This window comes from Protopterus annectens, chromosome 8.part0, assembly GCF_019279795.1.
Source record: "Protopterus annectens isolate FY-2018-M chromosome 8.part0, PAN1.0, whole genome shotgun sequence".
Classification (NCBI taxonomy): Eukaryota; Metazoa; Chordata; order Ceratodontiformes; family Protopteridae; genus Protopterus; species Protopterus annectens.
Window position 1 is genome coordinate 757566881 of NC_056741.1, and position 12334 is coordinate 757579214.

At 42.5% G+C, this 12334-nt stretch overlaps 1 protein-coding gene across 5 annotated transcripts in view; it reads left to right on the plus strand.

Moving 5' to 3' along the window:
* The window catches only part of LOC122809023 (cAMP-dependent protein kinase catalytic subunit beta), a 2062609-nt gene that overhangs the window by 2032841 nt on the left and 17434 nt on the right, over positions 1-12334 (plus strand). The gene's annotated exons all lie outside the window — the stretch shown is intronic.

A 12334-nucleotide genomic window follows, 5' to 3' on the forward strand; every position in this document is an offset into this window, starting at 1 on the left:
AAATTCATGCTATCACAAATCTTGTTATTCAAGCAGCTTTGAAAGTTTATAAGGACAATATTTAATCTGTTCCTATTTTTGAGCCTTTGTTTCCCTTTATTTTAGGCTTTATCCAGATTTCTTGAGTTATGAGTTTGAAAGGTATGCAAAGGTATGCAAACCTTTCTGCTACACGCTCTAGGGACCTAAACCTTGTCACCACAATAAACAGGACATGCTGGAGGGATAGAGTCCTATCTCAGAGACTTCCCATACTCTGGAACAGGCTACCCATCTATGTCAAGCAAAGTTCTTCATTAGCACTCTTCAAGAAAAATCTTGATGAGTGGATGGGAAATAGGAAATACACCCCGGGGATCACTTCTGTTGTCTCTGCTCGACAGTGGCACAGGAAAATAACTTTCTTGGGTGATGTAAGCCAGGGAGCTTTATTGGCTAGGCTTGCATAGGCCCTTGGGCCGATAGCCGAGTACCTACCTATGAACCTTTTAACTGCTACTGCTGCCAGTGGTCAATCTCACTCACTCATGCACACACACACTTGTGCTTCAGAAAATGCATGCTAACACAAATTCAGTTATTCAAGCAACTTTGGAATTTTATAAGAGCAATATCTGTTCCTGTTTTGAGCCTTTGTTCCCCCTCTATTTTAGGTTTTACCGAGATGTCTTGAGCTAAGAGGTCGAGAGGTATGCAAACCTCTTAACTGCTACTGCTGCCACTGCTCAATCGTTCTCGCTCTTCGCACGCGCGCGCACACACACACACACACACACATTTCCAGTTTCACATACGCAAGCACGCATACACTGACACACAGACAGAAAGATAAACACACACACACATAAACACCCACACTTTTCTATTTTTTTTTTTTTTTGTTACATTCTTTAAACAGCAGAAGTGCTGCTTAGCAGGTGTAAAATAATGGCGGCCATTAACGTTCTTTAGTCCAAGCTCCACAGCAGCATAATGTACTGCCATGATTTGGTGGACTCATTTTTCAGAGGGTATTACCTGTAGATTAACACTCTGCTGGACAATGTTCATTCTCCAGTCAAGGTGCCAATGTACAGGTTGCCCATTCTCTAAACAGAGATAACATATGCTTGCTAATTTTCTTTGGTAGTATTTCTTATACAGTTATTCTTAAGGAGAAGTGTTAAAGGACTGCTAGCACCTGTTCCTATTAATGCTGCTAAAAATCCAAGCCTTCCTAATTGTAGGTGCATAGTCTATAACAGCCATACAGTGTGTACCTGATGAATCGTGGCAGTGGAGAAAAGAGAATAGTCCATACAAGATTTGGCAAACATATAATACTTATGTCTTGAGTGCCCTTCTACCCAAGGTTTTCTTAAAATAAATATATGGCAGAATTGTGCAATATCCTTGTCCTGTACAGCACATGATCCAAATCATACTAATTGACTCTATCAAACCTCTATTCTGGCATATTCCATCCACTTTCTAATACAACTGTTTTTGACATCAAAGCCTGTTTTCAAACTCAGAGGCAATTATAATAAGTAACTAGTTTTAGGGGTTAACTCAATGCTTGAAAACAATGGAAAGTTGACCTCCATGAAACACAACCTGTTATTTTAACCAGTTTTGTTAGCCACTTTCACTGTTTTGACATTTCATTGAAATGGACTTTGATGTCAGCTAGCTTTCATTATTATAGCCTCTTGACTTAATTAGCTTGTTTTTTTACAGGTAGCCATATCAGAAAAAGAACAGTCAATGTTTAAGGCCATATAAGTTACCCAAATTAAATACTATAACCCAGTTAAGTATCTCTTTTACCAACATGGCCCTGTCCTTGGATCTTCAACCACTTTGCATGTATTCCACTGACTAGCTTGGTTCACCAGCTGAGCCATTCCAATATGTTTAGTACTGTAGGAAGCCTATTACCAAAAAAGATCATCTTGGTTGATAAGATTCCCTGCTGGTATGCATTTCCTGAAAAAAAAAAAACAACTTTGAACACACACTTGTAGGTACAGCAGCATTTTTATGACTTATTTTGCTCTCAAAGTGTGTAACCAGTCAAATATATCTGGTTAACCATATCCCATGCCAGTTTTTATTTCATTTCAACCATAACACATGCACATACTTTGTCCTGCTTTCCTGTTTTGTGCTTTCCCACCTCCCAATCATCTGTATATGTAGTACCCTTTGTATTTCCTCATCTTAAACAAAAAAATCAATTGACCCAAATAGGAGTCCAGACATGCATGCCTCCAATAAGGTCATGGAACCACAAAATATAGGAGGCTGCTGTTTTCTGGAAAATTCACCAGTATAACCTGTGTTACAGATGCAAACTTAAGGAAGGCACCTAGGCACATCAGTATACCAGTTAGGTCTTGATAAAGGATATCCCAAAGCTTCCAGACATGAGTCCCCATTCATTGGTCATGTGTATGTGGTTAACAGGCATCTGTCTGCCATATAATCACTCATACTTCAATGCAGCCACCAGGTTTTGCACTGAAAGGCCTCAAATTTTATTTGAGTATCCTTTCTTGGGGTCAACAAGTTTCTGTTGTAGTGCAGTACATTACAGAAAACAGGGAAGCATTATTAGTCTTGGAATACAGGGCACTGTTGGAGTCTTGCATACATTACACTTGTATGCTTGTACTGTCCCTAAAAGACTTAATGACCATAATGATTATAGCACTCAAAAGTAAAACTAGAGAGAGATCTTCAAAATCTGATACCTACCATTTGCTGAAGTGGAACTTGCATTAAGCCAAAGATAATGTGATGCAAACAGATCACCAGCCAATCTTAAGAGCAAGATAAAACCTGTGAGATCAGCACAAACTCCAGGTTCGGGCAGCAGTGATGGGAGTTGCACTTCCTGTGCACACAGCATCTAAGGTTCATAAGAAGTTACTAGGCTATTGGCCCTGAGGCTCTTACAAGCTTAGCCAAGAATTTATCCCATGTTCCAACAAGTCAGCACCCTATGCCACTGTCCAGCAGGGACATAAGTGGAATCCCAGGGGTGTATTTTCTGTTCTCTATCCAGTTGTGCTTAAAAGGTTTAATGAGGTACTCTGGTTTATGTGAAGAGGGAGTCTATCCCACAAGCAGGGGAGTCTCTGGGACACAAATCTGTCCTGCCAACAAGTCCTACTGATGTCACAGAACAGGTTGAGGTCTCGCATGTGGGTTAGTCGAGTGGAGCTTGACTTGTGGATATGCAGCAGTCCCATCAGGACAGGGTCTGAGATTGCTTTGTAAGCCAGACAGAGGTCACCTCTGAGGGTTTGTAGGAGGCTGAGTAGAGGAACAGGGCTTTTAGCTTATCTGTGTAGGGTAGATGTTTGAGGCCCTGGATTCTCTGGGTGAGGAATCTCTGTGGTCTCTCCAGTTGCTGCATGTGCTTTGTGAGATACATGCTGAAAGGGGGATTGTATTCAATAATCGGTCGTATAAGGGAAGATTGTAGGGATGTTATAACCACCTTGTCCTTGGATGAGATACCTTTACTAATGAGGTGGGCCATATAGAAAACTTTCCATACACCGGAGGCAATAATGGTGGTCAAAAGTCAGTTTGCTATCAACCTGGGTTCCCAAGTCCCTTACAACTGATGGCGCGCTTAGTGCCTTATTATCAATGTGATAATTTGTTGGAACATCATTCTCCCCAAAAGGGATGATACAATTTTTGGTATTCAGTTTGAGGCCATGTTTCTGCCACCAGTAATTTGTTTGGATGAAACCCTCTTGGAGGATGTCCACATCACTAAGGGAATTGATGACAGCATCCAGCTTGCAGTCATCTGCAAACTTGGTCAGTCATAGCCCACTAGATATGGCCTGCACCTCTGAGAAATATATCCCAAACAGCAGAGGCCCCAAGACCGATCCCTGGGGTGCACCTCTTGTTATGGGTCTACTACTTGAGATGGCTTCCCCTATTTTGACTAGGTGGGTTCTGTCAGTGAGCCTGTTTGCTACCCATCTAGTAGCATATGGATTGATGCCTAGTTGAGAGAGTTTATCAATTATACCTGAGCGTGGAATAGTATCGAAGGCCTTGGCCAGGTCAAGGTAGGCGGTGTGCACCATTTTACCCTCTTTTATGGCCTTTGGTGACTGTCTCAAAGAAGTCTACTAAATTTAACGTGCATCACCTCCCCTTGAAAAAAACAAACTGTGTGGGATCAAGTGTCTGGAGGTTGTCAATGTCCTTGTTAATGAGGTCCATGATAGTCCGCTCCATGGCCTTGCAGATCAGGCTAGTTAGGCTGATGGGTCTATAATTTCTTGGGTCGGTGGACACTCCACCTTTGTGCAAAGGGATGACAGTAGCTATCCTCCACTCTGCTGGGACAAAGCCGGTACTTAGGCTTTGGTTGAATAGCGTGGCTAATGGTGTTAGTTCCTGCCTGAGTTCATGTAGGATGCAGCCTGGGATGTTATCGGGTCCCATGGAGGCTGTATTTTTTGCCTTTGAGAGGGCAATGATGACTTGCTCTCTAGCGATAAGGAGAGGGGGCAGGTCCTGGTGATGTGCTGTTTTACTGATTGGGGGGACAGAGGAGTGAAGTTTCACTGAACCTGTCTGCCAGCAGGTTGGCTATATTTACAGGGTTTCTGTATGTGGTGTCCTTGACCACCAGTTCTGAGCAGATCTGGGTGCTTCCCTTGAGATTCTGGACATATGTGAAGAAAGCCTTATGACTGTCTTTAGTGGATGTGGCCAGTTTGGACTCAGAATTTGCTTTGGAGGATTTCACTGGTGCCCTTATTTGCTTGTTCAGGCTAAGGAGAGATTGCTTCCAATTAGACACCTGCTCCTCCTTGGTCTTGGATAGCAATTTTTTTTTCCTTTTATTATAGAGTTTATTTAATGTAGATGTCCACCAGCCAGGGTTACTCTTCCTTGAGGAGGATGATTTTGTCCTGTCTGGTATTCCTTATCGCCATTATATAAATGCTCATATAGTACTTTGGTTTAAGTTTGGACATATGTGCCAGTTTCTGTGGAGAAGGGGGCTGTGAAGGTGTTTATACCTTTGCTCAGGAGGTTGTAATCAGCTTTGGAGAAGTTTTTTTGTTTGACTCTAGCTGGGGGGATGGTGACTTTGACAGTGACTGCTTTGTTTTCAGATCTTACCAGCGATGATGACACTGCAGTGCTGCTGCAGTGGTTACTCATGTTGGTTAATACCAAGTCCAAGATATTTTCACCTCTTGTGGGGGTGTCATCCAACTGGTCCAAGGCATTTGCATTGATAAAATCAAGGAATGTCTGGGCATTTGTGTTTTGGCATGAGTATTTCTTCCACTCTATGGTTAGTTAAAGTCGCCCAGGATCAGGGTAGAGGGTTGAATCTTGATAGATTCTAAGAGGTCCAGATAGGTGGAGGTGGCATCTTGAGTCTGAGTTGGAGGCCTATAGCTAGCTATGATTTGAATAGGGGTCTTGTCAATTGTTAACTGCACCTGGTGTCTTTCCTGAGTATTTTAACTGCCTGGCCAGCCTAGAGGTGTGTATGTCTTTTATATATATTGCAACTCCACCTCCTTTTGTTTTGCTGCCCACGGCTTGGGGTCTGAATGAATGATAGGATGAGTAACCTGGTATGGCTGGAGTGCTCTCCGCAGCTTTGAACCAGGTTTCTGTGACTGCACAAATGTCAACTTCTTCTAGGGTTAAAAATGCTTACAGTGAGTGCAGTTTAACGTTTAGACTCCTAGCATTTAGCAGCAAGACCTTTAATTTACATTTTGATGAAATGTTCATGTTGGTAGTTTTGACCACAGGGCATTGCCTAAAAAAGGCACTATGGGGGAGGCAAGAGCCTTTGCCAGGAGCCTGAAGCCCAAGGGAGACAGGTGCAGGTCATCTGTGGCAAAGCATGATGGCTTGTCAATCATGTCATCCTAGGCTGTCAGGTTTTGGATCCCCTTTGAATGGCACCAGAAACTAAGCCAGTTGTTAAAGTCAATCATTTTTTGTTTGTACTGAGGCATCATTCTGGGTGATAGTAGAGTGCTACTTAAGACTAGGGACATAATTGCCTGGGACACATACTCAGCAAGCTCAAGCATGTCTCTCTCCATATAGTCCAGGGAGGTACGTCTCAAGTCATTCATGCCAACATGGACTGTGACAGAATCATAACAGTACCTGTTGGAACATAACATACATTCAAAGACTGAAATGCCAAAATGTAATTCAAAACTAAAATCCCTGAAGTTCAAAGAAGATAATTTATAAACACTACACATAGTCTTTCCAGATAATTTGTACTATTAAGTATAAATATGCACAATGTCCACATACAATATCTGAGTTATGCTGTCATTAAGAGGACCTGTGGGGAAAAAAAGATAATAGTTCTTGTACAGCAACTTCTCAGTAAGTATAAATGCAGTGTAGTGGTTTAGTGCTTTTATATATGCCACTTACATTTATCAAAAAGTGAATAATCTCAAAATAGCCACTGTAAAACCTCATATTACGGTGTGCATTTCCAACATTCATAACAGCCATTTAAATGGATGAATACTATTTAAAGAAACCCTGCTGCAAAGATTTCCATTGCCATTACATTACAGAAGTATAGGATTAATTAAAATTTTACCAAAGATCATGTCAGGGAATATTGCATGTTTTTGTGGAAGGGCAAACTGTATGGCACAGAGGAACAGATATACAACTTTGGCTGCATTCCAGATGATCAGTAATCAGTTAGCAATGTGGATGCTGAAAGAATAGTATGGCACCATTAGACTGATTTACTATGCAAACAATAGATGCATTAGGTAAAGTAGGGTACGGTGATCCAGCAGAAGAGATGGAAATGTAGTCATAAAGGAGATCTGATGGTCTGCAGGCATGAGTGCAAACATAATGGCCCCTTTCTTAACTATAGCTATAATTGTTGAGGTTGCTCATTGTCTAGAAATAGATCATTTTGCTGCATTGCTTTTACCACCAATGCGTTATGACCATCATCATCATCTATCGGCTGTTCCCGTTGGGGGTCGCCACAGCGGATCATCTGTTTCCATTTCTTCCTGCCCTCTGCATCTTGCTGTGTCACACCAACCACCTGCATGTCCTCTCTCACCACTTCCATAAACCTTATCTTAGGCCTTCCTCTCGTCCTGTTACCTGGCAGCTTCATCCTTAGCATCTTTTTCCCAATATACTCAGCATCCCTCCTCAGCACATGTCCAAACCAACGTAATCGTGCCGCTCTGGTTTTGTCTCCAAACCTTCCAACCTGGGCTGACCCTGTAATATACTTATTCCTAATTCTGTCCACCCTCGTCACACCCAATCCAAATATTAACATCTTTAACTCTGCCACATCCAGCTCTAACTCCTGCCTTTTTGTCAATGCCACTGTCTCCAACCCATATAGCATAGCTGGTCTCACTACTATCTTGTAGACCTTCCCTTTCACTCTTACTGGTACTCATCTGTCACAAATCACTCCTGACACTCTTTTCCACCCATTCCATCCTGCCTGTACTCTCTTCTTATTTATTTTATTTATTTGCAGTTGGTTAACCAGGATAGTCCATTGGGCCAATGAGAACCCGTTTTCAATGGAGTTCTGGGGAGAAAAGCTCCATGACAAAACAAAGATTACAGCAGTTTATAAATTAAATTTTTGTTTACAAGACACAACAAAGTTGCAGCATTTACAATTTCTAGGTTACATTTAGTAGAAGACAAAACACTGAATTAGTAAATGTACAGTTTCTTGAAATGGAGTAGTACAGTTTGAGAATTTAAGAAGTTATTTAAATTGGCTTAGTATTTGCTAGATGCAAATATGAAGTTAGTGTTTAGGATATGTGAGATAGTTGCCTGTAGGAAATGGAGAATAGGCTATATGGGGTGGGAGCAGGAGCATTCCCACTTGAATATTAGGTGTGAGTGAAGTGATTTTTTTTAAAGGAGGGGAGGTTGGCAATAGTACGGATGGTGGAAGAGAGGGAGTTCCATAGGTGTGCTAGGGCAAAGGATAGGGTTTTTTGTCCTGGGGGGGGCGAAGGGTTCTGTGTAGTTCTATTAGGTTTTGGTTGTTAGATCGTAGGAGTCTTTCTGGGTGGTACATTTTAAAGGTAGAGGAAAGGGAGGGACAGAGGGAGGGGTGAAAAATTAGTTTGTGTGCATAAGTAAGCTGAGAATAGGTGAGATAGTTGGGATGTTCGAGCAAGTTTAGTTTGTGGAGAGATGCACAGTGATGAGTTGATGATTTGTGGTTAGTGGCAAATTTGACAATTTTATTATAGCAAGAGGAGAGTTTTGTCTTGAGAGAGGATTGTAGGTTTGTTAGGAGAGGGGCACCATGAAAGAGGGAAAGGATGAGGAATGAGAGAGTGAGCTTAGTAGATGTAGTGAGGTATTGATTGTGCCGGTAGAGCATGCCAAGTTTTTGGTGTTTTTTTATGTTTAGTTGTAGGTGGGTATTGAATTTAAGCTGGTCATTGATTTGGACCCCTAATAGTTTGGTTTCAGATACCAGTTCAAGAGGTGTGTTATTCTGGCTAGTAATGGAGCATAGGTTTCTATCAATGGTGTTGGTTTTGGATGGGGTAAATACCATGAATTTGGTTTTTGATGCATTGAGTGCTAGATGATTGTCTTTCATCCACTCTTCTGTGGTAGGAAGGCATCTTGAGTTAACATTAAGAGAGTGGGGATGGATGTGGTGGCACAGATTATCGTTGAATAGTCTGCATATTGAATAAGGTTAGCATAAGGGATTGAACGGAAGAAATCATTTATGAATATATTGAAGAGGAGGGGACCCAGTATTAAACCCTGGGGGATACCAGTGGGGGTGATACGGAAAGAGGAGATGGCTTTTTTCCACTTGACAGCTTGTTGCCTGTAAGAGAGGTAGCTGGTGAACCAATTGAGAGAGGAAAGGGATAGGTTTAAGTTAGATAGTTTAGTAAAGGAGAAGGTTGTGAGAGAAGGTTGTGAGAGATGGTATTGAAAGCCTTAGAGAGGTCAAGTAAGAGGGTAGATACAATCTGGCTTTATTCACAGTTTCCAGGAAGGATAGGAGGGCAGCCATAGTGCTGTGACTGGGTCTGAATCCGTGTTGGGTGGGAGTTAATAAGTTGTTATGTAAGAGATAGGGAAGGAGTTGAAGATGGATACATTTTTCTAGGAGTTTTGAGATGGGAGAGAGGATGGCGATGGGACGGAAGTTAGCAATATTGTTATTATTGCCTCCTTTGTGCAAGGGAATGATGAAAGCCTTTTTCCAGAGTTGGGGTACAAAACCTTCTTGGATAGAGTGATTGATTAGGATGCTGATGGGGAAGGCAATGGCTTCGGCAGCTATGCTAAGGAAGGTTGAGGGAATGTTATCCGGGGCATTGGTGCATGGTTTTAGCTTTTGCACTGATGTTTTTATGGTAGAAGTAGGAGTGGGTTTTATGGAAAATGATGGGGGTTGAGAAGATAGGGTATGGGAGAGTGGAGGTGAGGGGGGTGACAAGAGAGGAGATGCAGAAGTAGGGGGAGTAGTGTCGTTAGAGAAGGATGAGGTTAGTTTGGAAATAGTCTATGAAGAAAGAGTTGAATTGGGTGGCCAGATCTATATCTAGCACATTTGGGTAAGGGCTTGGGTTTTCAGTTGTGCTGGGTTTTAGAAGGGTAGTGATGCCTTTCCAGATTTTTTGTGGATTGCTTTTATGGTTGTTTTTAAGTAAGGAGAAGTAATTCTGTCCGTTTGCTGTGATAAGCTTTTTAACTCTGTTGCGTAGTGTTTTGAACTCAGTAAGGGTGGTGGGAGTTTTGTTTCTTTGGTAACATGCCCAGGCTTTGTCCCTAAGGTGCATGGCAGTTAGTGTATTTTTGGTTAGCCAGGGGGCGGTTTTGTTTCTTTTCTTTTGGTTATTATGGGGGCATGAGAATCTAGTATTTTTAGGAAAGTTGTGTTAGTGTGAAACAGCATTTTCCAGGGGTAGAGTTTTTAGAGGGTTCCAGTTAAGTGATTTTAGGGAGTCAGAGAAGGCTTTGGGGTTGAAGTTTTTTAGGTAGCGAATGGTGATGTAATTATGAGTTACTTGTAAAGGAGAAGGAAGATGCCTTGTAAAGATGGAAAGGTGGTCACTGAGGGAATCGGGAAGAGTTCCACTATCAGGGTAGTAGTGGGAATGAGAGACTGCGATCCAGTCTAGGCTGCTACCACTGGAGAGGTCTTTAGAGGGCCTGGTAATGGAGATGATGAGCTGAGTGTAATTATACAGGTTGATATTTAGGGTGTGTGTAGAGGACTGAATGGAGGGCCAGTTAATGTTTAGGTCTCCCAGGATGATAGTTTCATTACTGATATTGCTAGAAAGCCAGGAGAGGATATCCTCCAGTACTGAGATATTGTCTCCAGGGGGAATGTAAAGGGAGGCTATGCATATGTGTTTGTGTTTATTTAATTGAAATAGAGCTAGTATTAATTCTGCATTGGCGAAGTGGGGAATGGGTTTATTGTAGGGAGTAATGGATAGGGAGGATGAGTATATTAGAGCTACTCCCTCACCCTGTTTGTGTGCTCTGTCTTTTCTTATGATAGAGTAGTTAGGTAGTATTATTTCAGAATCTTTTATATGAGGTTTTAACCAGGTTTCAGAGATAGCTAAGATGTCAGGTTTGTTGTGGAGAAGCCAGGCATGTAGATTGGGAATTGTGTTAGCTATGCTTTGGGCATTTAGAGAAGCTAGTAGGATGGATGTGGATGTGGAGCAAGGGGAGTTTGGGCCGGGGTTGGGGTGTATATCTCCAGATAGAAGTATGGTTGTTAGATGTTGGATTATGCTGAAGAGGTGTTTGGATTACTTCACCTCTCTTCCACACCCACCATTACTCTGAACTATTCATCCCAAGTATTTAAACTCATCCACCTTCGCCACCTCTACTCCTTGCATCCTCACCATTCCTCTATCCTCCCTTTTATTTACACACACATATTCTGTCTTTGTCATGCTGACCTTCATTCCTCTTCTCTCTAGAGCATGTCTCCATCTCTCCAGGGTCTCCTCCACCTGATGTTCATCGTGTTTCACTGTTGCAGTCATTACACTTGGGGTTATCCTGCTGGCAGGCTACCCGCAGTCGGCCTGAATTCCAAAGTCATGGTCTGACATCGGTTGTTGTCACCTCTTCCCTGACGTCAGTGCGCCGGGGGTATATAAGATGCAGCTGAAGCCATTTTCTACAGTCTTTCTTGCTACGCGGTGCCCGAAGCAAAAGCATTCGCAAGTGCCGGTCGGCCGACTCCTGAGATTTTCAAAATTGAATTTCAGATCCGAAGTCTTCAATAAAGCTAAGTACCCTGTTGGGGAAACTTTTTTCTTGCTCCAGATCGATGTTAGAAACAGTTAACAATTGTATTCCTTGTGGGAAGCAAATACCTTATAAGGATTTTCATTCTTACTGTATTCCTTGCCTGGGCCCTGACCACGACGTTGCTAGTTGTCGGTTTTGTGCTAGATTTAACCAACGCACTATTAAGCGTCGGTACGATTTTGCATTTCATTACTTTGGCTGAAGGTTTAACTATATAATGCCGTCGGAACAGCCGATGACCGGAGTTCATAAAAAGCGAAAGGAAAAAGAAAAGGACAGGCATCTGAGGTCCAAAACCAACAAATCCTCTTCTAGGCCAGTCGCCGGTTCGCCAGTTCTCAGTGAGTCGCTTTCGCAGCCCCTGACACCCGCTACCTCAGAGCCACAGGCCGCCTCTGACTCCCACGTTGAGACTACTAGGCCTCTGGAATACTCAAGGTATTGGGCCTTCTCGAAAACTATTCCCTCAGATGGTACTGGAGCCGCTGAGCAGGCATCTGCTTCTGAGGGTGTTTTCAGACCTACACAGCTTAATATCAAGTCAACTTCAGCATCCAAGACAAAGACTAGGAAACAAGTACAGCATTCTCCAGGACAGACTTCCATGCCTAAGAAACAGATGCTCAAAATGGCCAAAGACATAATTACTTTGATCAGGGGTTCCCATCCTCCTCCTGATAAGAGGCCTAGGCAAGACACTGAATATGATTCCTCTGATCAGGTTTCCATTTCCTCTGACTCCTCTTCAGAACAGGGATACTCTATTCCTCCTTATGAGGATTCTGATGCTGAAGAATCTATTCCTTCAGCTTCCCCTCCTGAGGATTATTCCTTTGGGGAAACCCTGCATACCATGAGGGAGAATTTCCACTGGGAGAGCCAAGATTACTCAGAATCTAAGAAAAGGCTCAGAGACTTTCTTCTACTACCTCAGCACAGACCTCTTGCTATTCCACCTGTTCTAGACATTGTAGATGAT